Here is a 28,000-nt window from a genome sequence, read left to right as displayed (position 1 = left end):
TGGAAAGCCTAGCCAGGGCTTATGTGTGGTGGCCAGGAATCGATAAACAAATTGAGGACCTGACCAAGAGCTGCTCAGGATGCCAGAAAGTCCAAAATGCACCACCACAGGCCCCTCTACACCCATGGGAGTGGCCCTCATCTCCATGGCAACGGGTGCATATTGATTTTGCTGGTCCATTCACGGACTCAATGCTTTTAATAGCCATGGATGCGCACTCGAAATGGCCTGAGGTCATCAAAATGTCCTCCACCACCACGGAGAAAACTATTGCAGTCCTACGGACCATTTTTGCCAGGAATGGCTTGCCAGAACAGATTTGCTCCGACAACAGACCACAGTTTGTGTCCGAAGAGTTCCGGAGGTTCTTGAAAAAGAATGGGGTAAGGCATTATACATCCGCCCCGTATCATCCAGCCACAAATGGATTGGCTGAGAGGTTCGTACAAACCTTTAAGAAGGCAATAAAGGCTATGCACAATGACAACATTCCGCTGCAGCACAAGGTGGACAAATTCCTGTTCGCCTACCGGAATGCGACACATGCAGTCACCAACCAGGCCCCAGCCATGATGTTCTTTAACCGAAGGTTAAGATCTCACCTGGATTTGCTCAGACCAAATGTACGAAGAGATGTTGAGAGTAAGCAATTCCAGCACATCCATGAGAAGCCAACAAGGAGCTTCAATGTAGGGCAACCAGTCTTGGCCCCCGACTACCGAACAGAAAAATGGCAGCCAGGAACGATATGCACACGGCAGGGGCCACTAATGTACACAGTGGACATTGGGGAGAGCATCGTGAGACGCCATGCTGACCAGATCCTAGAGTCACAGGAACAAGTCAACCCCATGCCTCGCCCATACGTACCTGGTGATGAACCCGACGTACAGGTCACATCTACCCCAGAAACAGTAGCATCGGAAGCTGATGAACCAATCGATGACAGGGGGCCAGAATTGCCTCCGCACCAAGAGTAAGACACTCGGGAAAGGCGCTATCCAGAAAGGATCAGGAAGCCTCCCCAAAGACTGAATATATAAATAGACTATTTTCAGCTAATGTTGCATGTTAAAAGTGTTAATTGTAATTAGTTTGATATTTAATTGTTAAATGAGTGTTATGGTACTGTTAATCTAAAAGGGGAGGAATTGTAATGTATATACCTTTAAGGGGGAACTATCTTTTACAGCTCATGTATACTGCAGTACCGGCAGTGACCACACCTGTATATAGCACTGAGTCATAATCTGTACAGATCAGTTCCCGTGTGAGCCACATTGAGTAAACACCTGTTGTACCATTCTCCTGCAGTCTGTGTCTTATTATACACAGACACAACAAGCCTGGTGAATCTTCGCGGCACTCCTTCCATGGCAAGAACATCCTTCCTCAGATAAGGCGACCAAAACTGCACACAATACTCAAGATGTGGCCTCACCAAGGCCCTGTACAACTGCAGCAAGACATCCTTGTTCCTGTACTCAAACCCTCTCGCTACGAAGGCCAACATACCATTTGCCTTCTTAACCGCCTGCTGCACCTGCATGCTTACTTTCAGCGACTGGTGTACAAGGATGCCCAGGTCTCATTACACTTCCCCTTCTCTCAATCTATTGCCATTTAGATAATAATCTGCCTTCCTGTTTTTGACACCAAAGTGGATAACCTCGCATTGATCCACGTTATATTGCACCTGCCATGCTTCTGCCCAATCACCTAACCTGTCCAAATCATCCTGGAGTTTCTCGGCATCCTCCTCACATCACACACGCCCACCCAGCTTTGTGTCATCTGCAAACTTGGAGATATTACATCTGGTTCCCTCGTCCAGATCATTAATATATATTGTGAACAGCTGGGGTCCAAGGACTGTAAGGGTTGGGGACTTCTTTAAACTGGTTTAAAGTAATTTTCCTGGTCTTGCAGCCTTTGCCTGCACATCAGACCAATTCCAATAAAACCAATTTTAAAACAGCGGTTTCGAATCGCTACCCCACCTTCCAGTTCTGACTGCAGGGCTTATAATTATTGATATTAAAACAGACACGTAGTTTGGATGAGAGAAAAAAATCAAGTTTTATTAACTAAAAGAAACTATAATCAAAATATCAAACTATCCCACACAAACACAGTAATTACATTAAAACTATATAATGGGGGGTTGCAGACGGCGAAAACGAGGGATAAAATGACTACAATGTTATTTAAACAATCTTAGCAATTACCCTCAAATCACCACCCCCTAACTCCTGCTAGGTTGCCTTGTTGAGGAGTCAGAACACCCTGCTCACCTGTGGTCCAGCGAAGTAAGAGAGAGAGAGAGAGAGAGAGAGGCTCACCTATGGTCCCAGGAAGTAAAGAGAGAGATAGCTTCTCAGCAGCTATCTTTTATACCTGGTCAGGTCCTGCCGTTCTGCCCTGCAAGGGCTGTGTGCAAAATTCCCCGCCCAAAGGGTCCAATACACAAGAGAAAGCTGTGATTGGCTAACTCAAAGTGGTTAGACTGGGTTAATGTGTCTTCCGGAGCTCCCTGGGCTGAAACAAAAGAGAATGCAACAGCCCTATTGTCCAGTGCTGGGTGATTTAAAAACCCATTCAATTCCCATTAAAGGTACAAAAGTCTCTTCTGCAGTTTAGATGTATCCACTCGATATACAAACAAATGCTAATAGCATTCAATTGCTTTGTAAACAAAGCATTGTCCTTTGTCTTCGGCCATGTGGTGACAGCCATTTTTATCCCTGGAAATTTAAAAGCACGACGCCCAGGGATTCTTTAATCAAAAAAATTAATCTTCAGAACTGTAAATTATTGCGAATTCTTACAGGACCGATCCCTGCGGTACCCAACTAGTCACTGCCTGCCACTCGGAAAAAGAGCTGTTTATTCCAACTCTTTGCTTTCTGTCTGCCAACCAGTTCTCTATCCAAGTCAATACCTTGCCCCCAATTCCATGTGCCTTAATTTTACACACTAATCTCTTATGCGGGACCTTATCGAAAGCCTTTTGAAAATCCAAATACACCACATCCACTGGTTCTCCCTTATCTATTTTACCAGTTACATCCTCAAAAAATTCCAGTAGATTAGTCAAGCATGATTTACCTTTTGTAAATCCATGTTGACTTTGTCCGATCCAGTCACTGTTGTCCTTTTTCTTTTAACATTCAAGTACAACGGGTAATACCAAGCAAAAACAAAGAGTTACTAGATTGCCAATAGGACTGGCATAAAATTGTTTTTCACCATGGGTACCTGTACTGTTAATATTATTGGTTTATCTGTAATATTTACCACTGCATTTATACTGTTAACCCTAAAGCTGTTTTTAAGGCTTTGTTTTATTGTGGCTAATGAATGTAATGGATTTATTATGTAATTGATGAGTTGTAACAAGTACTACCAGATTTAAATAAATATGTTTGACTCAAAAAAAAAATGAACCGGGTGCTGCTGCAAAGGGAAGGAGTGAGAGTGAGTCTCTCGGAGGGGAGGAGGTGTCTGCGCCTGCAAGGACCACAGAGGTGCCTGGAGAGAGGGCGGGGAGAGAGAGTGAGAGAGTCTCTCTCGGAGAGGAGGAGGTGTCTGCGCCTGCAAGGACCACAGAGGTGCCTGGAGAGAGGGCGGGGAGAGAGAGTGAGAGAGTCTCTCTCGGAGAGGAGGAGGTGTCTGCGCCTGCAAGGACCACAGAGGTGCCTGGAGAGAGGACAGAGAGAGAGAGAGAGAGAGTCTCTCTCGGAGAGGAGGAGGTGTCTGCGCCTGCAAGGACCACAGAGGTGCCTGGAGAGAGGATGGAGAGAGAGAGAGAGAGAGTCTCTCTCGGAGAGGAGGAGGTGTCTGCGCCTGCAAGTGCCACAGAGGTGCCTGGAGAGAGGATGGAGAGAGAGAGAGAGAGAGTCTCTCTCGGAGAGGAGGAGGTGTCTGCGCCTGCAAGTGCCGCAGAGGTGCCTGGAGAGAGGACGGAGAGAGAGAGAGAGAGAGTCTCTCTCGGAGAGGAGGAGGTGTCTGCGCCTGCAAGGACCACAGAGGTGCCTGGAGAGAGGACGGAGAGAGAGAGAGAGAGAGTCTCTCTCGGAGAGGAGGAGGTGTCTGCGCCTGCAAGTGCCGCAGAGGTGCCTGGAGAGAGGACGGAGAGAGAGAGAGAGAGAGTCTCTCTCGGAGAGGAGGAGGTGTCTGCGCCTGCAAGTGCCACAGAGGTGCCTGGAGAGAGGACGGAGAGAGAGAGAGAGAGAGAGAGAGAGAGAGTCTCTCGGAGAGGAGGAGGTGTCTGCGCCTGCAAGTGCCGCAGAGGTGCCTGGAGAGAGGACGGAGAGAGAGAGAGAGAGAGTCTCTCTCGGAGAGGAGGAGGTGTCTGCGCCTGCAAGTGCCACAGAGGTGCCTGGAGAGAGGACGGAGAGAGAGAGAGAGTGAGTCTCTTGGAGTGGAGGAGGTGCCTGCGCCTGCAAGTGCCGCAGAGGTGCCTGGAGAGAGGACGGAGAGAGAGAAGAAGAGAGAGAGAGAGAGAGAGAGAGAGAGAGGAGAGAACACCTGAGGGGAGTTTCACCAACTGCCTCCCCTACCAGTTATTATTCTCCACCCTGGGGGAGAGAGGGAGGAGAGGAGGAAAGCAACAACAAATCCATCTGCTTGGAAGGAGGGAGAGCCATTGGAAAATCTACAGGTGGGTGTTTCATGATGCACTCTCCATAAGAGATTTTGTATTTTGGGTGGGGGGAGGAAAGAAGAAGGAGAAGAAAACATCAAGGGGTGTGTGTGAGTGTGTGTTGTAAAAACTAGGCCACACACACCACTAGCAAACACCCTTCCCTATTCTTGACCTGGGACAGCTGGAGCTGCCCAGGCGAAGTCCTCAATTAATTAACATCGTTAAGACCTGGTGGTGGACTGAGCCTGGGCGTCTCCAGCTTTATTTTCCCAGGTGAAGACATCTTCTCCCCCCACAAGAAGACCATCAATAGAGACTTATTTTTTTTTACAGCAGAGAGTGCACCCCTGCGAGCACCCACCCACCATCTTGAGTGGAGACCCAGCCCCTGCGGCCTCCCTCCTACCCACCCCCTTTCTCTCTCTCTCTTTGTCTCTCTCTGCATCTCTCTTTAAAGAGGCACCTCATCCTTTACTTATTAATTGCCCATTGAGCAGAGGAGAGAAGGCCACTCTCCAATCAAGACAACTAGGAGAGGGGTGCGCTGCATAATACTGCACCCTCTGCTCACAGAGCACACATACCTAGGCCATTAACACCACTAGGCCTGTGACTGGGGATGGGTGTCGCCTTTCAAAAATTAACCCCGAAATGATGACCCCATCTTCGCCAGCAATGGGGCCAGCAAGGTCATACGCGGGCGTAGCGGCCACAGCCATGGCTAATCCCACTGCTTCTGCTGCCCCGTCACCATTCCGTCACCTGACAAAAAAGCTCAGGGTGAGTGCCTACACTCACCCCGATATGTCTGTCGAGGCCTGCGTGAAAGCCATGGCCGGGGTTGTCAGCCCCATGGCCATCGTAGCGGCCTTGAAGATGTACGGCAAGGCTGTGTTCTTCCTGTGGTCAGAGCGGGTGGTGGCCCTGGTGGTATCAAGGGGGCTCACCGTGGGTGGGAATTTCCTGTTGGTGGACCCTCTTGAGGCCGCCGCGCAGAGGATCGTCCTCTCCAACGTCCCGCCCTTTGTTTCGGGTGAGCTCCACCTCCCCACCTGCGTCAACTGGGGGAGGTGAGGTAGGGGATCACGCCGATCCCACTCGGCTGCAGGCACGTCTTCTCCTTCCGGCACCAGCTCTTCCTTCAGCTGGCGCGGGAGGAGGAAACCGAAGGCGTGTTCATCGTACGCCACGAGGGGACCACCTACCGCGTCTATTGGACATTGCATGAGGTGCGGTACCATGCCTGTAAGGGGGTGGGGCACATAAGGTGAACTGCCCCGCCTCCAAGGCCGCGGGAACATCTGCGGCGGCCGAGGCTGGCATCGCCGCCGCTTCTCCCTCTGATACTGGCCGCGCGTCCACGGCTCCCGATGCGCGGGCGGCGCCGGTGGCCAACACCATCACGGCCTCCGGTGGGGGTTTGGGAGAGCGTCCGGCTGGGAGAAAGCCAAAGAAAAAGACGAAACACCTTAGGGCGGGTCCCCTCGTGGAGCGAGACAGTGAGGAGCTTCGGGAGCTCACCTCCACGTACCTGGCAGAAATAGCCACGGAATTCGAAAGAGGGGGGCCTCGTGCCCGGGGCCATGATCACAACCGCTGAGGTGGAACAACCAGGACCTGCGGCCGGCCTCGGGCCCGAGGAACCCAAAGAAAACCCTGTTCAGCACGGGGCTGGCGGGGAGGCCTTGGAAGACAAGGGGGTCTCCCAGCCTCCAGTTCCCTTCGGGATGAAAAGGAGGCGTGCATCTGAGGGGGAGGAGGAAGAGGAGAAGGACCAGGAGGAGCGAGGTCCGTCCTCGCAAGTGAAGTCATCGCTTGCCGTGGATGTTACGCCCCCTCCCACCGTCACTGCTAGTAACATTCGGCAGGAGCCGCCTGTCCCCCGGGAGGGCACGACAGTAGAGTCTTTCCTGGCTGTGCCTCCCGGGGTTAACATAGAGACATAGAAGATCGGAGCAGGAGTAGGCCATTCAGCCCCTCGAGCCTGCTCCGCCATTCAATGAGATCATGGCTGATCATCCAAATTCAGTACCCGGTCCCTGCCTTCTCCCCATATCCCTTGATCCCTTTATCTCTAAGAAATATATCTAACTCCTTCTTGAATATATTTAAAGACTTGGCCTCCACCGCCTTCTGTGGCAGAGAATTCCACAGGTTCACCACTCTCTGGGTGAAGAAATTCTTCCTCATCTCTGTCCTAAATGGCTTACCCCTTATTCTTAGACTATGACCCCTGGTTCTGGATTCTCCGACCATCGGGAACATCCTTTCTGCATCTAGTCTGTCCAGTCCTGTTAGAATTTTATAAGTTTCGAAGAGATCCCCTCTCATTCTTCTAAACTCCAGCGAGTATAAGCCCAATCGATCCAATCTCTCCTCATACGTCATCCCTGCCATCCCAGGGATCAGCCTTGTGAATCTTCGCTGAACTCCTTCCATGGCAAGAACATCCTTCCTCAGATAAGGCGACCAAAACTGCACACAGTACTCAAGGCGTGGTCTCACCAAGGCCCTGTACAACTGCAGCAAGACATCCTTGTTCCTGTACTCAAACTCTTTCGCTACGAAGGCCAACATACCATTTGCCTTCTTCACCGCCTGCTGCACCTGCATGCTTACCTTCAGTGACTGGTGCACAAGGACACCCAGGCCTTGTTGCACTTCCCCTTCTCCCAATCTATTGCCATTCAGATAATAGTCTGCCTTTCTGTTTTTGACACCAAAGTGGATAACCTCGTATTTATCCACGTTATATTGCATCTGCCACGCTTCTGCCCAATCACCCAACCTGTCCAAATCATCCTGGAGTTTCTCGGTATCCTCCTCACAGCACACACGCCCACCCAGCTTTGTGTCGTCTGCAAACTTGGAGATATTACATCTCGTTCCCTTATCTAGATCATTAATGTATATTGTGAATAGCTGGGGTCCAAGGACCGATCCCTGCGGTACCCCACTAGTCACTACCTGCCACTCGGAAAAAGACCCGTTAATTCCTACTCTCTGCTTTCTGTCCGCCAACCAGTTCTCTATCCAAGTCACTTGCCCCCAATCCTATGTCCCTTAACTTTACACGCTAATCTCTTATGCGGGACCTTATCGAAAGCCTTTTGAAAGTCCAAATACACCACATCTACTGGTTCTCCCTTATCTATTTTCCCAGTTACTTCCTCAAAAAATTCCAGTGGATTAGTCAAGCACGATTTACCTTTTGTAAATCCATGTTGACTTTGTCCGATCCTGTCACTGTTTTCCAAGTGCTCTGCTATTATATCTTTTATAATAGACTCTAGCATTTTCCCCACTGCCGATGTCAGGCTTACCGGTCTGTAATTCCCCATTTTCTCTCTACCACCCTTTTTGAATAGTGGGGTAACATTAGCTACTCTCCAATCCATGGGTACAGTTCCAGATTCCAGCGAATTTTGGAAGATGATCAGCAATGCATCTACTATTTCTAGGGCCACCTCCTTAAGTACTCTAGGACGAGACCCTGCTCGTGGGGGGGGTGGCGGGGGGGGCAGCGGAACTCCCCGCGGAACTCATAAATCCGGAATCGACAACTCCTGCCATGTCGAGCACCCTGGAGACTGGGGCGGGCGAGGCCATCAAGGCTGAGCCCGCCGGGGACATTCAGGCCATCCCCCGGGATCTGCTCGACTTGGTCCAGGACCTGGAAAAAAAGTCCCAGCCCGCTGGGTCGGTGTTTGATAGCGGTGAGGGGGAGGACCCCCTGACCCCATCTCTGACGCTGGCGCCGGGGGAGCTGGGGGCGCTGGGAATAATGTACTCCCCGGTTTCCCCGTACACCCCAGTGCCTGGGGCGGAAGGGGGGGAGGAGACCCCGGGTCGCTGCCTTCTCCCGATCCAGCGCCACCGGAGGAGCCTGGTGGGGACACCTCTGCCGCCGATCTTGGGGGTGAGGTCGGGGCAGAGGCGGGGGCGGCCGATGGTGATCCCCCGGAGGAGGGCGGGGATCCAGCGGGGGATACTGAGGACGAGTTAGAGTCCGTCGCCAGTGAGGTGGCGGATAGCCTTGCGCCACTCGCCGGGTCCTCCCTCATCCCCATTGAGGAACTCCGGGACTTTGTGGCCATGTGCCAGGGTCGCCGTAGCCAGGTTCAGCAGGCCCTCGAAAGATGGTCTGATCTGGCGCTGCTCGTCGGCTCCACCCGTGCCGCACTGAAAACTTTGGGCACGGGCGAGGGCGTGAGCCCAGCTGAGCAGCGTCGGATCCAAAAGTTCCTCACCGGGCTGAAAAGGGAGTGGCGGTCGACTAGCGGCCGCGCTCCCTCCTCCCGTTTGGTTTAGGTAGAGGTTGCACTATGCTCTTGTCATGAAGATAACCATAGCCAGCCTCAACAGTCCTGTTGCCTAAGAGGGGCGATCTCCGCCTATTAAATAACTGGCGCCCAGTCTCCCTCCTCAGTACGGATTAGAACATTTTTGCCAGGGCCATGCCTGCCCACCTTGGCACCGTGCTGGCCCACATGATCCACCCCGACTAGTCCTACACGCTCCCGGGCCAGACTGTCCACAATAACATCCATCTGGTCTGGGACCTGGTCCACCATTCCCAGAGGGCTTGTCTGTCGGTCGCCTTCCTTTCCCTGGATCAGGAGAAGGCGTTCGACAGGGTGGATCACGAGTATCTCTTCGGAACTCTGCACGCATTCAGGTTCGGGGTGCATTTCGTCGCCCGGATCCGACTTCTGTACGCCGCCACGGAGTGTCTGATAAAAGTTAACGGGTCTTTGACGGCGCCCCTTCGCTTCGGGATCGGGGTGCGTCAGGGATGCCCCATGTCCGGTCAGTTATATGCCGTCTGCGTGGAGCCTTTCCTGCGCCTCTTGCGGAAGAGGTTGACAGGACTGGCTCTGCAAGGGCCGGGCGTGGAGGTGGTCCTCTCGGCTTACGCCGATGACGTGCTCCTCATGGTCACGGATCCCGCTGACTTGCGGAGGATGCGAGAATGCCAGCAGATTTACTCGGACGCATCCTCCGCCAGGATCAACTGGGAGAAATGTTCTGGACTCCTGGTGGGCCAGTGGCAGGTGGACTCCCTGCTGGAGGAGTTCAGGCCCTTCGCCTGGAGCACCACGCACCTCCTCTACTTGGGAGTCTACTTCAGCCCCGCCAAGGACGCCTGGCCGGCGAACTGGCAAGAGCTGGAGGCCAAAGTCACCGCTCGCCTAGGACGCTGGACAGGACTGCTCCGAGTGTTGTCCTACAGGGTTCGAGCGCTGGTCATAAACCAGCTGGTGGCTGCCATGTTGTGGTACTGGTTGGTCACTTTGATCCCGCCCCCTGCGTTTGTCGCCAAGATGCAGAAGAAGCTCATCGACTTCTTCTGGGACAAAGGGAAGCACTGGGTCTCTGCTGCGGTTCTGAGTCTCCCGCTTAGGGAGGGCGGTCAGGCGCTGGTGTGCCTTCGCACCCGGGTGGCGACTTTCCATCTTCAGACCCTGCAGAGATACCTGTACGTCGAGAATCCTCCTCGATGGTGTGCGCTGGTGACGTATTTCTTCCGCCAGCTGCACGGCCTCAACTACGACATACAGCTCCTGTTTGTGGAATTGGGCCGTACGCGTGCCTACCTGCGGGAGCTGCCTGTCTTCTACCAGGAACTGCTATGGGTCTGGAACAGCGTCGCCTCCAGGCGGAGTTCTCCCGTCAGGAGTGGCGGCTCTCCTTCAGGAGCCGCTGCTCAGGAATCCGCACCTCCGTGACCGCTGGATCGGGTGGCTGGCGGAGGGCAGGGCTGTGCCTGGTAAGGTGACCAGGGTCAGGGACCTGCTCGATGGCGGAGGAGCGGGTTGGATGGTGCTGGAGGAGCTGGCGCAGCGCCTGTCCTGGGCCAACGTCCGGCTCACGGCCAAAGCCATCGAGACGCTGAAAGCGGCACTGGGCCCCGAATCCACTAGGTGTATCGAGGAGGCTCAGGCACGAGGGGCGATCCCGTCCGAACTGACCCCTGTTCGGACGGAATTCCTCATCGGCGCGCGGCCCCAAAACCCCTCTCAGGAACCGGCACCTCACAGCTTGAGCCATCTCGGGGAAATGCCCTCCGTGCCTTTTAATTCTGCGCGGAGGGGTTTCCTGTACGGGCTGCTCCTGCACACTCTCCACTTTGACATCTTCGCCTGCCATCCGGACACGCCTTGGCGTGCCATTTTGCCATCCGGCGGAGGCGGAGGTCCCCAATGGGGGGCTCTCTATGCGGGAGTCCTCCCTTTATCTATTGGGGACTTGGCCTGGAGGGTGTTGCATGGAGCAGTCCCGTGCAATAAGATTTTAAGTAAGTTCACGGACTCCCAGGCTGCTTGCTATTTTTGCGGCCTGGAGGAGTCCATGCTCCATGTTTATGTGGAATGTGAGAGGTTGCAGCCCCTGTTCCATTATTTGAAGGGGCTGCTCCTCGATTTTTGGCTGCACTTCAGTCCCACGCTCCTGATCTACGGCCACCCGGTGCGGAGGGGAGAGGGCAGGTCGGAGGACCTCCTTGTAGGACTGCTCCTGGGCCTGGCCAAAGTGGCCATAAACAGGTCCAGGCAGCGGGCGGTTGAGGGGGTCATTCGGCCCGATTGCCTGCCTCTCTTCCGCGGCTATGGTCATGCCCGGGTGGCCCAGGAGATGGAGCACGCGGTGTCCGCCGGCACACTTAAGGCCTTCCGAGACCAGTGGGCGCCGTGGGGACTGGAGTGCATCATCACCCCGGCCAATGTGATTTTAATTTAATTTGATACGTTTTAAAAATTAATCTAGTGTTTTTTAAGTTTCTTTACAGTCCATTTGTTCGGCTGGGAGAGTGGGAGGCTCCGCTCAGCGATGCAGAGAGCCCTACAGATGGAGAAGAATGTCGACCAGAGCCTGCTGGATCTGCATAAACTCTCCACTGGGAGCGCTGACCCTCATCTGTGTGAATTCCTGGAAACCCACTATCTGGATGAACAAGTAAAGATGATCAAGAAGCTTGGAGATCACACCATTAACTTGAAGAGACTGGGACCCCTGCCTTGTAGGCATGAGGGCTTGTGACTTTGTACAGAGAGCTGAGATTTGAGCTCTGTGAATGTCATTTACTGTCAAATGTTCAAAATTTCATTGAAAAATAAATAAATAAACCCCGGGGGACGCGGGCTGCACACACCCCGAGTGCGGCCCCAGGCCCCAGTATAAGAGCAGTGAACATTATCCTCCCGCAGGTTCCCGTTTCGTTCCGGCCCGAATCTCAACAAAGCGCCAAACTCTGGGACAGACAGGAAGTGAGTCAGGGAGCATCTGTAAATGGAGGAGAAATGGAAACTGATCAGGGAGCGTTTGTAAATGAGGGCAAAATGACTCAGTATTTTGGGGGTTGGTTTGTGTGAATAAATATATCAGTGATTTTATTGAGACTCTTTCTGTGCCCCAGCTCCTGTAAATACTGGCTGGAAAGGGGCCGGACTCTCAGGAGGCTCCACACCGCTGACTGCTCGTGTGTCAGTGATCTCCCATCAGATTAATGTGCATCTGCTGTGTGTGTGTTTAATAAAGTGCCCGAAGCCCTCACTGTAACACTCTCACATATCCCACCTGCAGTGTAATGTCCGTGCTGTGTGCTTCCTGTCCAATATCCCCCTGATCCCTGGCTCTCCTGTTGCACCAACTTGGTATAATGGGACAAGAAGTGCCAGCTCAAGTGATTCCCAAATCAGGGACGGAATGAAAGGTTCAGACATGTGGAATGTTAATCTTACACAATGTGTGAGATGCTGAGCACCCGCCCAACATTTCACCACCACACCTTCTTTTAAATAGTTTTATCAATCTCTCCTCCTCTGAAACCTTTGATTCGGGCTGGGGGTCCGGTCCCCAGAGGGACTGCACATTCGGTTTAATTCCCGGAGAGTTGATACATAGATGGGGCACACGGGTCACACATTGGACAGCAACTGATGAGTGTAGAACTGAACCCAGCCAGAGTCAGCACCTTCAGGGGAGGGGAGAGAGAGGGGAACCAGTGAGTGTAGAACTGAACCCAGCCAGAGTCAGCACCTTCCGGGGAGGAGAGGGAGGGGAACCAGTGAGTGTAGAACTGAACCCAGCCAGAGTCAGCACCTTCAGGGGAGGAGAGGGAGGGGAACCAGTGAGTGTAGAACAGAACCCAGCCAGTGTCAGCACCTTCAGGGGAGGAGAGAGAGGGGAACCAGGGAGTGTAGAACTGAACCCAGCCAGAGTCAGCACCTTCAGGGGAGGAGAGGGAGGGGAACCAGTGAGTGTAGAACTGAACCCAGCCAGAGTCAGTGTAAAGTCCGCACCTCAATAATACACGGACTTCGGGAGAACAGTTAACAGGTACTTTACTGAACAAGAGGCAGCTTGAAACTGAAACTACAGAAGCCTGCTAGGGCCTTTTATACAGGGGTGGTCACTGACGGTACTGCAGTCTAAGACCAGTTATTCCCTTAAAGGGACATACACAACAATTCCTCCCCTTTTAGATAAACAGTACATAACATTCATTTAACAACTAAATAATAACTAATTACAATTACAATTTTCACAGTAATATATACATCAACTGGAATAGTCATTTATAAGTTCAGTCTTTGAGGAGGCTTCCTGATCCGGACTGGATAGCGCCTTTCTCGAGTATCCTGTTCTGGCGGTGGAGTCAATTCTGGCTCATTGTCATTGGTTGGTTCGTCAGCTTCCAATACCCCTGCTTCTGAGGTAGACGCAATCTACTTCGGGCTCATTACCAGGTGCACATGCTTGTGGTACAGGTTTGGCTTGTTCCTGTGACTCTAGAATCTGATCAGCATGGTGTCTCACGATGCTCTCTCCAACGTCCACTGTGTACATTAGTGGTCCCTGCTGTGTGCATATTGTGCCTGGCTGCCATTTTTCTGTTCGGCAGTCGCAGGCCAAGGCTGGTTGCCCTATCTTGAAGCTCCTGGTTGGCTTCTCATTTATGTGCTGGAACTGCTTATCCTCAACATCTTGTCTTATGTTTGGTTTGAGCAAATCCACGCGACATCTTAGTCTCCGGTTGAAAAACAGTACGGCTGGAGTTTGGTTGGTTACTGCATGTGTCGCATTCCGGTAAGCAAACAGGAAGTTATCCACATAATTGCAAAATACTGCGGATGCTGGAAATCTGAAATAACAACAGAAAATGCTGGAAATACTCAGCAGGCCAGGCAGCATCCGTGGAGAGAGAAACAGAGTTAACGTTTCAGGTCTGGGACCCTTCATCAGAACTGGAAAAAGCTGGAGATGTAACAGATATTAAGCAGGTGCAGAGACAGGGGTGGGGGGGGGGTTAGGAGGGGAGGAAGAAATAGAAAGAACATCCTTTACCTTTGTAAGAGGCAGGAAAGATAAAATGCTGCAAATGGGAATGGCAAAAATCATACTGCATGAAAAATGGGGGCAGGGATAATTATCTGAAATTGTTGAACTCAATGTTGAGTCCGGCAGGCTGCAAAGTGCCCAATCGAAAGATGAGGTGCTGTTCCTCGAGCTTACGTTGAGCTTCATTGGAACAATGCAATAGGCCGAGGACAGAGAGATCAGAGTGGGAGTGAAGCGGTGAATTAAAGTGACAGGCGACCGGAAGCTCAGGGTCACCCGTACGGACTGAACGGAGGTGTTCCGCAAAGCGGTCGCCCAATCTGCGTTTGGTCTCCCCAGTGTAGAGGAGACCACATCGTGAGCAGCGAATACAGTATATTAAATTGCAAGAAGTACAAGTTAATCGCTGTTTCACCTGGAAGGGGTGTTTGGGGCACTGGACAGTGGGAAGGGAGGAGGTAAAAGGGCATGTGTTGCCTCTCCTGCGCTTGCACGGGAAGGTGCCAGGTGAAGGAGAAGGGCTGTTGGGGGTGATTGAAGAGTGGACCAGGGTGTCGCGGAGGGAGCGGTCCCTTCGGAATGCTGAAAGGGGAGGTGAGGGGAAGATGTGTTTGGTGGTGGGATCACGTTGGAGGTGGCGGAAATGGCAGAGGATGATCCGTTGAATGTGGAGGCTGGTGGGGTGAAAGGTGAGGACAAGGGGAACCCTATCGTGGTTCTGGGAGGGAGGGGCAGGGGTGAGAGCAGAAGTGCGGGAAATAGAACGGACACGGTCAAGGGCCGTGTCAACCACGGTAGAGAGGAATCCTCGGTTGAGGAAAAAGGAAGACATGTCAGAAGCACTGGTATGGAAGTTGGCATCGTCAGAACAGACGTGGCGGAGACGGAGAAACTGGGAGAAAGGAATAGAGTCCTTACAGAAAGCGGGGTGGGAGGAAGTGTAGTCCAGGTAGCTGTGGGAGTCGGTGGGCTTGTAGTGGATGTTTGTTGAAAGCCGATCGCCAGAAATGGAGACGTAGAAGTCAAGGAAGGGAAGGGAAGAGTCGGAGATGGACCATGTGAAGGTGAGGGCAGGGTGGAAATTGGAAGTAAAGTGAATGAACTTATCCAGTTCAGGGCGAGAGCAGGAAACGGCACCAATACAGTCATCGATGGACCGGAAAAAGAGGTGAGGGAGAGGACCTGAGTAGGACTGGAACAAAGAATGTTCCACATATCCCATGAACAGGCAGGCATAGCTGGGGCCCATGCAGGTTCCCATAGCAACACCTTTAATTTGGAGGAAGTGAGTGGAGTCAAAGGAGAAGTTGTTCAATGTGAGAACAAGTTCAGCCAGGCGGAGGAGGGTGGTGGTGGATGTGGACTGGTTGGGCCTCTGTTCAAGGAAGAAACAGAGCGCCCGAAGGCCGTCCTGGTGGGGGATGGAGGTGTAGAGGGATTGGACGTCCATGGTGAAAAGGAGATGGTTGGGGCCAGGAAACTGGAAACTGTTAAAGTGGCGGAGGGTGTCGGAAGAGTCGCGAATGTAGGTGGGAAGAGACTGGACAAGGGGAGAAAAAATAGAGTCAAGATAGGAAAAGATAAGTTCCGTGGGGCAAGAACAGGCTGAAACGATGGGTCTACCAGGGCAGTCCTGTTTATGGATCTTGGGAAGGAGGTAGAAGCGGGCTGTGCGGGGTTGGGGGACCATGAGGTTGGCGGCCATGGAGGGAAGATTTCCAGAGGAGATGAGGTCAGTGACCATGACCCCACTAGCAAACATCAAGCCATTGTTTCCAAGTATGCCAACCCCACACAGCCCGCTTCTACCTCCTTCCCAAGATCCACAAACAGGACTGCCCTGGTAGACCCATCGTTTCAGCCTGTTCTTGCCCCACGGAACTTATCTCTTCCTATCTCGACTCTATCTTTTCTCCCCTTGTCCAGTCTCTTCCCACCTACATTCGCGACTGTTCCGACGCCCTCCGTCACTTTAACAGTTTCCAGTTTCCTGGCCCCAACCGCCTCCTTTTCACCATGGACGTCCAATCCCTCTACACCTCCATCCCCCACCAGGATGGCCTTCGGGCGCTCTGTTTCTTCCTTGAACAGAGGCCCAACCAGTCCCCATCCACCACCACCCTCCTCCGCCTGGCTGAACTTGTTCTCACATTGAACAACTTCTCCTTTGACTCCACTCACTTCCTCCAAATTAAAGGTGTTGCTATTGGAACCCGCATGGGCCCTAGCTATGCCTGCCTTTTCGTGGGACATGTGGAACATTCTTTGTTCCAGTCCTAATCAGGTCCCCTCCCTCACCTCTTTTTCCGGTACATCGATAACTGTATTGGTGCCTTTTCCTGCTCTCGCCCTGAACTGGATAAGTTCATTCACTTTACTTCCAATTTCCACCCTGCTCTCACCTTCACATGGTCCATCTCCGACTCTTCCCTTCCCTTCCTTGACTTCTCCATCTCCATTTCTGGCGATCGGCTTTCAACAAACATCCACTACAAGCCCACCAACTCCCACAGCTACCTGGACTACACTTCCTCCCACCCCGCTTTCTGTAAAGACTCTATTCCTTTCTCCCAGTTTCTCCGTCTCCGCCGCGTCTATTCTGACGATGCCACCTTCCACACCAGTGCTTCCGACATGTCTTCCTTTTTCCTCAACCGAGGATTCCCCTCTACCGTGGTTGACACGGCCCTCGACCGTGTCCATTCTATTTCCCGCACTTCTGCTCTCACCCCTACCCCTCCCTCCCAGAACCACGATAGGGTTCCCCTTGTCCTCACCTTTCACCCCACCAGCCACCACATTCAACGGATGATCCTCCGCCATTTCCGCCACCTCCAATGTGATCCCACCACCAAACACATCTTCCCCTCACCTCCCCTTTCAGCATTCCGAAGGGACCGCTCCCTCCGCGACACCCTGGTCCACTCCTCAATCACCCCCAACGGCCCTTCTCCTTCACCTGGCACCTTCCCGTGCAAGCGCAGGAGATGCAACACATGCCCTTTTACCTCCTCCCTTCCCACTGTCCAGGGCCCCAAACACCCCTTCCAGGTGAAACAGCGATTTACTTGTACTTCTTGCAATTTAATATACTGTATTCGCTGCTCACGATGTGGTCTCCTCTACATTGGGGAGACCAAACGTAGATTGGGCGGCCGCTTTGCGGAACACCTCCGTTCAGTCCGTAAGGGTGACCCTGAGCTTCCAGTCGCCTGTCACTTTAATTCACCGCTTCACTCCCACTCTGATCTCTCTGTCCTCGGGCTATTGCATTGTTCCAATGAAGCTCAACGTAAGCTCGAGGAACAGCACCTCATCTTTCGATTGGGCACTTTGCAGCCTCCCGGACTCAACATTGAGTTCAACAATTTCAGATAATTATCCCGACCCCCATTTTTCATGCAGTATGATTTTTGCCATTCCCATTTGCAACATTTTATCTTTCCTGCCTCTTACAAAAGTACAGGATGTTCTTTCTATTTCTTCCTCCTCTCCTAACCGCCCCCCCCCCCCTGTCTCTGCACCTGCTTAATATCTGTTACATCTCCAGCTTTTTCCAGTTCTGATGAAGTGTCCCAGACCTGAAACGTTAACCCTGTTTCTCTCTCCACGGATGCTGCCTGGCCTGCTGAGTATTTCCAGCATTTTCTGTTGTTATTTTAGGAAGTTATCCACCTTGTGTTGTAGTGGTATGTTGTCATTATACATTGCCTTTATGGCCTTTTTAAAGGTCTGAACAAACCTCTCAGCCAATCCATTTGTGGCTGGATGATATGGGGCAGATGTGTAATATTTCACCCCATTATTCTTCAGGAACCTCCGGAAATTCTCAGACACAAACTGCGGGCCATTGTCGGAACAGATCTGTTCTAGCAACACATTCCTGGCGAAGATGGTTCTTAGGACTGCAATAGTTTTCTCCGTGGTGGTGGAGGACATTTTAATGACCTCTGGCCATTTCGAATGGGCGTCCACAGCAATTAGAAACATTGAGTCCATAAATGGACCAGCGAAATCAATGTGTACCCATTGCCATGGAGATGAGGGCCACTCCCATGGATGTAGCGGGGCCTGTGGTGGAGCGTTTTGGACCTTCTGGCATCTTGTGCATCTCTTGGTCATATCCTCGATTTCTTTATCGATTCCCGGCCACCACACAAATGCCCTGGCTAGGCTCTTCATTTTTACCCCTCCCAGATGACCCTCGTGAAGCTCATTGAGCACTCTATCTCTCAACTTGGGTGGAATTACCACTCCGGATCCACACATCAAGGTTCCCCGGCACACTGACAGCTGTTCCCTCCTTGGCGAGAATGCTGGCAACAGTGAGTCGCCATATGCTGGCCATCCCTTCACCGTCAAATCATAGGCCCGAGAGAGTGTCGGGTCATTTCGGGTTTCCTTCTCAATACTTGCGTTTGTAACAGGCAAACATTCGACTATGGTCGCATGAAATATCTCCACAGGGTCCACTGCAGGTGCTTCTTCCGCCGTAAGCAACGGTAGGCGCGACAGCCCATCAGCGTTTCCATGTTGTTTCGTACCTTTGTACTCTATGTCATACTGAGGTGCCCCTAGAAAAAGTGACCATCTTTGCAGCCGCTGCGCCGTCATCACTGGAACGCCCTTCTTTGGGTTAAAAATTGAGACCAGGGGTTGATGATCAGTCAGTAGGGTGAATTTCTGCCCGTGCAGATAGTGATTGAACTTCTTCACCCCCCACACCAGGCTGAGGGCCTCCCTGTCAATCTGGGCGTAGTTACGCTCGGCTGAGGTTAGCGAGCGCGATGCAAAGGCTATTGGCCTCTCTGAACCGTCACAGAATTTGTGTGACAGCACCGCTCCAATGCCGTACGGTGACGCATCACATGCCAACCGAATCGCTAGTGTTGGGTTGTAGTGGGCCAATACTTCTTTTGAAGTGATTTGGCATTTACATTCCTGAAAGGCACGCTTACACTCATCACTCCATTTCCATGTTACACCAGTTTGAAGGAGGGCGTTCAGTGGGTGCAGAATTGTAGGTAAATTCAGCAAGAACTTATGGTAGTAGTTCACCAACCCGAGGAACGACCTCAGTTGTGACACATTTTCTGGTGCTGGAGCCTTGACTACAGCCTCAATCTTGTCCGGCGACTTATGCAACCCTTCCTCATCAATCATGTGGCCACAATACGAGATTTGTCTCCTGAAGAACTCACATTTGGGGCGGTTGGCTCGTAGCCCATATTCCTGCAATCTCATGAGCACCTGTTCCAGGTTGGCAAGGTGTTCATTGTCATTTTCGCCCGTAACCAGGATGTCGTCCAAATAACACTGGGTCCCCGGGATCCCTTGCAGGACTTGTTCCATTGCCCTCTGCCACATAGCCAGGGCCGATGCTACCCTGAATACCAGTCGATTGTACTGGTAAAGGCCTTTGTGAGTGTTTATCATGTGGTATTTCCTAGATGCTTCTTCCACCTCCATTTGTAGATACGCTTGAGCCAGGTCAATCTTTGTAAAACGTTTCCCCCCAGATAGTGAGGCGAAAATATCTTCTATCCGTGGAAGCGGATACTTTACTGTGTGCAGGACTGGGTTCACAGTCACCTTGAAGTCCCCACAGATGCGAACCTTCCTTGGCTCCCCAGGTGTGCTGCTCAATGCTTTCTTCATTACAGGAACGATGGGTGTGGCCCACTCGCTCCAGTCCACCTTAGACAGCACCCCCGAATGCTCCAGACTCTCCAGTTCAGCTTCCACAGCTGGGCGTATCGCGTATGGCACCGGTCTGGCCTTGAAAAATTTTGGGGTTGCTTTATCCTCAATCTTTATGGTTGCCTTTACTCCTTTTAGAGTCCCAAGTCCTTGTTGGAACACCTCTTCCGCGTCAGATAGAATTTGTGACAGACGTCCAGGTGCGACGTCATCGTTTTTTTGTCAGTCACAGTTAGTGCCAGAATGGAATGCCAATCCAATTGTAGTCTTCGGATCCATTCACATCCCAATAATGGCGGTCCTCCATCTCGTAGTATATACATGTATAGTTTCTGTGTTTCCTTTCCGTTATATTCAACTGGCACCCTTATTTTTCCTCTGGGGTAGACCTTTTGCCCTGTGTATGTCTTCAATACAATGGACGTGTCCTTTAAGGGTTTGTGTGAGAATAGCCGCTCATAGTCTCATCGATTCATGACAGTTAGGGCTGATCCTGTGTCCAATTCCATCTTCACTGGGGATCCTGCTATCATGAGGGTGACCCAAATGGTTCGGTGATCTTCTTTTGCGATCACGTTGTGTAACTTTAAACAACTTAGTCGCCTGCTTCCGGAGTCCTTATCACTCTCCTGATCTTCTGAACTACTATCTGTCAGTTTCTTTACTTTCCTGTACTGTTCCTTAGTAGTTCGTGTCGTGTTGGTCTTCTTTCCCGACCTGCAGACTCTTGCTATATGTCCCATTTTCCCGCATTGCCTGTATATTTTGTCTTTAAACCAGCAGTCCTTCTGCTCATGGGTTGTTCTGCCGCAGCGATAGCACTTTTCGGCTCCATACGCCATTTCGTTAGCGCTGTATTCTTGTGGTTTCTGTTGTATTTCCGCAGCTCCCCGTGCTGCTGCTTCGTAGGATACTGCCACGCTGAAAGCCTGTTCTAGCGTCAGGTCCTTTTTTGAAAGTAGTTGTTTCTGGGTTCCTTCACTCTGGAGCCCGCAGACAAACTTATCCCGTAAGGTGTCTGCCAGTCCTGCTCCGAACTGGCAGTGCTTCGATAACTTGCGTAGTTCCGTAAGATAGTCAGCATTGCTCTCATCTTTGTGCTGGTTTCTTTTATGGAACTTGAATCTTTCTGCTATCAGCAGTGGTGCAGGGCTTAGATGTTCCTGTAAGATATGAACAATCTCCTCAAAACTTTTCTCCATTGGTTTAGCTGGGGTAATTAAATTCCGCAATAGGCCGTACGTTCTCGCACCCATCAAATTTAATAATACTGACGACCTCTTTCCATCAGCCACCTCATTTGCCTTGCAGTACACTTCAATTCTTTCCACATACGTGGTCCAGTCTTCTACCTCGTTGTCGAAAGCAGTGATACTGCCACTTTTCGGCATCTTGGGCGATTTAAAATGGCGCCTCCCGTGCTTTTGCTTCTTCCCCTACGGGATAAAATGGCGCCTCCCGCGCTTTTGCTTCTTCCCCTTACTGCCACACTGCTCCTAGTGTTCTACGGGGTAATGGCGGCGACCCGCAGCTTCGGCGCGTCTCGCTTTCCTTCCACCCCCCATTTAGTTCCTCTCCGCTGTCCTGTTCTCGAGCACCGCAGGTGCAGCCAGTTAGCGATTGCACGCAGACACGCTGGCGCCGGTCAGCTCTTAAAGGGGAGGTTCGATCTTGCATTGTAGCCCCCATAGTATGTGGCCACTCAAGGTTATGCCAGTGAAAAAGCAAACCAACTACAGAGTTCTGGGCCGAAGCCACAAGTACCTGTGCGAGCGCTGACTCAATGCAGAAAGCTCTCTCCCTTTGTCTCTCTGCAAATCTCTCTCTCTCTCACAGAAGGAGTGGTCCAAAAATGGCTACCACAAAGAATGCAGGAAGAGCCCCCTTTAAATAGCGCCCCCCCCCCAGCCCCACAGCGACTGGGAACCGTTCCAGTCAGCCAGTCGCTGGGAGTGCCAGGTGGAAAGGAGGCGGGCGCCACTGAAGTTCCGGTTCGGGGCGTCCCAAGGGCGTTGCACCATGAAATGACGTCAGGATCTGCGCGCGCAGCTGAGCGGGTGTTGCGGTTTAGCGCTGCCGCTAAATGTCCGCTCAATTTTGCGAGAGGTGCAGGTCTCGTCGCGCCCGGGTGCTAGCTGCATCGCGCCCCACTTATTGCCCTCTTAAGGCACTAACGGGTGGCGCTAACAACTGAATTTCTCCCCCAAAATGTTGCAAATGGGAGTGGCAAAAATCACACTGCATGAAAAACGGGGGCAGGGATTATTATCTGAAATTGTTGAACTCAATGTTGAGTCCAGCAGACTGTAAAGTGCCCAATCGAAAGATGAGGTGCTGCTCCTCGAGCTTACGTTGAGCTTCATTGGAACAATGCAATAGGCCGAGGACAGAGAGATCAGAGTGGGAGTGAAGCGGTGAATTAAAGTGACAGGCGACCGGAAGCTCAGGGTCACCCTTACGGACTGAACGGAGGTGTTCCGCAAAGCGGTCGCCCAATCTGCATTTGGTCTCCCCAATGTAGAGGAGACCATATCGTGAGCAGCGAATACAGTATATTAAATTGCAAGAAGTACAAGTAAATCGCTGTTTCACCTGGAAGGGGTGTTTGGGGCCCTGGACAGTGGGAAGGGAGGAGGTAAAAGGGCATGTGTTGGATCTCCTGCGCTTGCACGGGAAGGTGCCAGGTGAAGGACAAGGGCTGTTAGGGGTGATTGAGGAGTGGACCAGGGTGTCGCAGAGGGAGCGGTCCCTACGGAATGCTGAAAGGGGAGGTGAGGGGAAGATGTGTTTGGTGGTGGGATCACGTTGGAGGTGGCGGAAATGGCGGAGGATGATCCGTTGAATGTGGAGGCTGTTGGGGTGAAAGGTGAGGACAAGGGGAACCCTATCGTGGTTCTGGGAGGGAGGGGAAGAGGTGAGAGCAGAAGTGCGGGAAATAGAACGGACACGGTCAAGGGCCGTGTCAACCACAGTAGAGGGGAATCCTCGGTTGAGGAAAAAGGAAGACATGTCGGAAGCACTGGTGTGGAAGGTGGCATCGTCAGAACAGACGTGGCAGAGACGGATAAACTGGGAGAAAGGAATAGAGTCCTTACAGGAAGCGAGGTGGGAGGAAGTGTAGTCCAGGTAGCTGTGGGAGTTGGTGGGCTTGTAGTGGATGTTTGTCGAAAGCCAATCGCCAGAAATGGAGACGGAGAAGTCAAGGAAGGGAAGGAAAGAGTCGGAGATGGACCATGTGAAGATGAGGGAAGGGTGGAAATTGGAAGTAAAGTGAATGAACTTATCCAGTTCAGAGCGAGAGCAGGAAACGGCACCAATACAGTCATCGATGTACCGGAAAAAGAGGTGAGGGAGGGGACCCGAGTAGGACTGGAACAAAGAGTGTTCCACATGTCCCATGAACAGGCAGGCATAGCTAGGACCCATGCGGGTAGCCATAGCAACACCTTTAATTTGGAGGAAGTGAGTGGAGTCAAAGGAGAAGTTGTTCAATGAGAGAACAAATTCAGCCAGGCGGAGGAGGGTGGTGGTGGATGGGGACTGGTTGGGCCTCTGTTCAAGGAAGAAGCGGAGCGCCCTCAGTCCATCCTGGTGGGGGATGGAGGTGTAGAGGGATTGGACGTCCATGGTGAAAAGGAGACGGTTGGGGCCAGGAAACTGGAAACTGTTAAAGTGACGGAGGGCGTCGGAAGAGTCGCGAATGTAGGTGGGAAGAGACTGGACAAGGGGAGAAAAAATAGAGTCGAGATAGGAAGAGATATGTTCCGTGGGGCAAGAACAGGCTGAAACGATGGGTCTACCAGGGCAGTCCTGTTTGTGGACCTTGGGAAGGAGGTAGAAGTGGGCTGTGCGGGGTTGGGGGACTATGGGGTTGGTGGCCATGGAGGGAAGGTCTCCAGACGAGATGAGGTCAGTGACACACTTGGAAACAATGGCTTGATGTTTGCTAGTGGGGTCATGGTCCAGGCGGAGGTAGGAGGATGTGTTGGAGAGTTTGCGTTCAGCTTCTGCATGGTAGAGGTCGGTTCGCCAAACAACAACAGCACCACCCTTATCAGCAGGTTTAATGACAATGTTGGGTTGGATCGGAGAGAACAGAATGCTGCAAGTTCAGAGGGAGGTAGGTTGGAGTGAGAGAGGGGAGCAGAGAAATGGAGACGGACGATGTCGCAGCGGCAGTTAGCAATGAAAAGATCTAGAGAGGGTAAGAGGCCAGGGGGAGGGGTCCAGGTAGAACGAGAATTCTGAAAGTGGGAGAAAGGGTCAGCCGTGCGGGGGGAAGACTCCTGGCCAGAGAAGTGGGCACGGAGATGAAGGCGGTGGAAAAAGAGCTCAGCATCGTGCCGAGCTCAAAATTCATTCAGATGGGGGCGTAAGGGGATGAAGCTCAGGCCTTTGCTGAGGACTGATCGTTCGGGGTCAGAGAGGGGAAGGTCAGAGGGGATAGTGACAACACGGCAGGGGGTGAGACTGGAAGAAGGGATGGGATCAGAGGAAAGTAACGGGGAAGAAGGTTCCGGAGGGGCGTTGGAGTCCACGAGTTGATGAAGCTTGCGATCCTTTACATCGGAAAGGAAGAAAAAAAGTTTTTGTTGAAGCGTCAGATGATTAGAAGGATGAAATGGAACTGTGGACCCAGACAGCTTTGAGATAGAGTGTGAGGGTGCTGCTGAAGAGAGAGGTCGAGAGTGTTCATGTGGCGCCGCATGGCGTTGAGGGTGGATCTCAAGATGCGGCGAGAGCAGTAGTTCGAGGAGCGATGAATATCTTGGATATATTTGTAATCCTGGGTGGATCCGAAACACGAAGGGTGGAAGTTTAGTTGGAATCCACGTGGAATAAATCGGAACAAGAGACAGTTACTGAGGAAAATGATGTGGCTGTGAAACCGAGTCTTGGCAGATACCTGATCAAACACGAGAAGGGAAACTGAAAGCAATGAAGATGAACAAGGTTGAAGAGACAAACGGAAATCCCGTCGGAGAGAAGAGCAGAACTTCTTCAAGGTGGGCATTCCTGGAAGAGAGGTGGCAGTGAACCAAACACTAATATAATTGCAAAATACTGCGGATGCTGGAAATCTGAAATAACAACAGAAAATGCTGGAAATACTCAGCAGGCCAGGCATCATCCGCGGAGAGAGAAACAGGGTTAATGTTTCAGGTCTGGGACCCTTCATCAGAACTGGAAAAAGCTGGAGATGTAACAGATATTAAGCAGGTGCAGAGACGGGTGGGGCGGGGGGGTTTAGGAGGGGAGGAAGGAATTGAAAGAACATCCTGTACTTTTGTAAGAGGCAGGAAAGATAAAATGTTGCAAATGGGAATGGCAAAAATCATACTGCATGAAAAATGGGGGCAGGGATAATTATCTGAAATTGTTGAACTCGATGTTGAGTCCGGCAGGCTGCAAAGTGCCCAATCGAAAGATGAGGTGCTGTTCCTCGAGTTTACGTTGAGCTTTATTGGAACAATGTAATAGGCCGAGGACAGAGAGATCAGAGCGGGAGTGAAGCGGTGAATTAAAGTGACAGGCGACTGGAAGCTCAGGGTCACACTTACGGACTGAACAGAGGTGTTCCGCAAAGCGGTCGCCCAATCTGCGTTTGGTCTCACCAATGTAGAGGAGACCGCATCGTGAGCAGCGAATACAGTATACTAGATTGGGAGAAGTACAAGTAAATCACTGTTTCACCTGGAAGGGGTGTTTGGGGCCTTGGACAGTGTAGAACAGAACCCAGCCAGAGCCAGCACCTTCAGGGGAGGAGAGAGAGGGGAACCAGTGAGTGTAGAACTGAACCCAGCCGGAGTCAGCACCTTCAGGGGAGGAGAACCAGTGAGTGTCAAACTAAACCCAGCCAGAGTCAGCACGTTCAGGGGAGGAGAGGGTGGGAAACCAGTGAGTGTTGAACTGACCCCAGCCAGAGTCAGCACCTTCAGGGGAGGAGAGGGAGGGGAACCAGTGAATGTAGAACTGAACCCAGCCGGCGTAAGCACCGTCAGGGGTGGAGAACCAGTGAGTGTAAAACTAAACCCAGCCAGAGACAGCACGTTCAGGGGAGGAGAGGGAGGGGAACCAGTGAGTGTAGAACTGAAACCAGCCACAATCAGCACATTCAGGGGAGGAGAGGGAGGGGAACCAGTGAATGGAGAACTGAACACAGCCAGAGTCAGCACCTTCCGCGGAGGAGAGGGTGTGGAACCAGTGAATGTAGAACTTGAACCATCCAGAGTCAGCACCTTCAGAGGAGGAGAGGGAGGGGAACCAGTGTGTGTAGAACTGAACCCAGCCACAGTCAGCACCTTCAGGGGAGGAGAGGGAGGGGAACCAGTGAGTGTAGAACTGAACCCAGCCACAGTCAGCACCTTCAGGGGAGGAGAGGGAGGTAATCCAGTGAGTGTAAAACTGAACTCAGTCAGAGTCAGCACCTTCAGGGGAGGAGAGAGAGGGGAACCAGTGAGTGTAGAACTGAACCCAGCCAGAATCAGCACCTTCAGGGGAGGAGAGAGAGGGGAACCAGTGAGTGTAGAACTGAACCCAGCCAGAGTCAGCACCTTCAGGGGAGGAGAGGGAGGGGAAACAGTGAGTGTAGAACTGAACCCAGCCAGAGTCAGCACCTTCAGGGGAGGAGAGAGAGGGGTACCAGTGAGTGTAGAACTGAATCCAGCCAGAGTCAGCACCTTCAGGGGAGGAGAGGGAGGGGAACCAGTGAGTGTAGAACTGAACCTGTAATGTATATATACCTTAAGGGAGAGAACTACTTTTTACAGCTCCTGTATACTGTAGTACCGGCAGTGACCACACCTGTATATAAACCCTGAGTAGTGATCTGTATCGTTAGTTCTAGAGTAACCCTCATTCAGTAAACACCTGTTGAATCGTTCCCTGCAGTCTGATTATTGAAGGACACAACATTAAGATACACGGATATAACATTGGCGACGACACAGATTCGAACCTACCTGCAACTCTGCATCACCTCCCAGGGATTCGCTCCTGGAGAACAGTGGAAGAAGGTCGAGTCCAGAAGCACGGGCGTCGACCACGGGCAACCGCCCAGTCATCCAGCGGAGATTTGAGCATCACAGGGGAGGCTGTCGAGAGCCAGGCTTGCTTTTCCAGTCACGGTGGGCGTAGTCTATAGGCCTCCGAACAGTGGCAACTCGGTTGGACGGAGTATCAATCAGGAAATAGTTGAGGCTTGTAATAAGGGAACATCTACAATTATGGGGGATTTTAACTATCATATTAATTGGACAAATCAAATTGGGCAGGGCTGCCTTGAGGATGAGTTCATTGAGTGTATTAGGGATGGGTTTCTTGAGCAGTATGTAACTGAACCGACCAGGGGGCAAGCAACCTTAGATCTGGTCCTGTGTAACGAGACAGGATTAATTAAAGATGTCCTAGTAAAGGATCCCCTTGGAATGAGTGACCATACATGGTTGAATTCCATATTCAATTAGAGGGTGAGAAGGTTGGATCTCAAACAAGCGTGCTAAGCTTGAATAAAGGAGACTATGAAGGTATGAGAGTGGAATTGAGTAGAGTGGATTGGGAAAATAGATTAAAGGGTAAGACGATACATGATCAGTGGTGTACATTTAAGGAGTTATTTTACAACTTCCAAAAAATATATATTCCACTGAGAAGAAAAGGGTGTAAAAGAAAAGACAGCCATCCGTGGCTAAGTAAAGAAATTAAGGATAGTATTCGACTAAAAACAAGGACATATAAGGTAGCCAAATCTAGTGGGAGGATAGAGGATTGGGAAAACTTTAAAAGACAGCAAAAAATAACAAAAAGATTGACTAAGAAAGGGAAGACAGATTATGAAAGTAAATTAGCAAAAATTATGAAAACAGATAGTAAGAGTTTTTATAGTTATATAAAAAGAAAAAGGGTGGCTAAAGTAAATATTGGTCCCTTAGAGGATGAGACTGGGAAATTAATGGTGGGAAATATGGAGATGGCAAAAACACTGAATGAATATTTTGTCTCAGTCTTTACAGTAGAAGACACTAAGAATATCCCAACACTGGCCAAACAGGGGGCTAAATGGGGGGAGGAGCTAAACACGATCAAAATCACTAAGGAAGTGGTACTCGGTAAAATAATGGGACTCAAGGCGGATAAATCACCTGGACCTGATGGCTTACATCCTAGGGTCTTGAGAGAAGTGGCGGTAGGGATTGTGGATGCATTGGTAATAATTTTCCAAAACTCCCTGGACTCGGCAAAGGTCCCGGCAGACTGGAAAACTGCTAATGTAACACCCTTATTGAAAAAGGGCAGTAGACAGAAGGCTGGAAA

At 51.5% G+C, this 28,000-nt stretch overlaps 1 pseudogene; it reads right to left on the bottom strand.

The window, feature by feature from the left end:
- The window catches only part of LOC147119008 (uncharacterized), a 139,768-nt pseudogene that overhangs the window by 53,866 nt on the left and 57,902 nt on the right, over positions 1-28,000 (bottom strand).

This window comes from Somniosus microcephalus, chromosome 4 (assembly GCF_052327205.1).
Source record: "Somniosus microcephalus isolate GS21.2 chromosome 4, FLI_Smic_1.0, whole genome shotgun sequence".
Taxonomy (NCBI): domain Eukaryota; kingdom Metazoa; phylum Chordata; class Chondrichthyes; order Squaliformes; family Somniosidae; genus Somniosus; species Somniosus microcephalus.
Note: the sequence above shows the minus strand (reverse complement) of the source record. Positions and strands in the feature narration are given on the sequence as shown.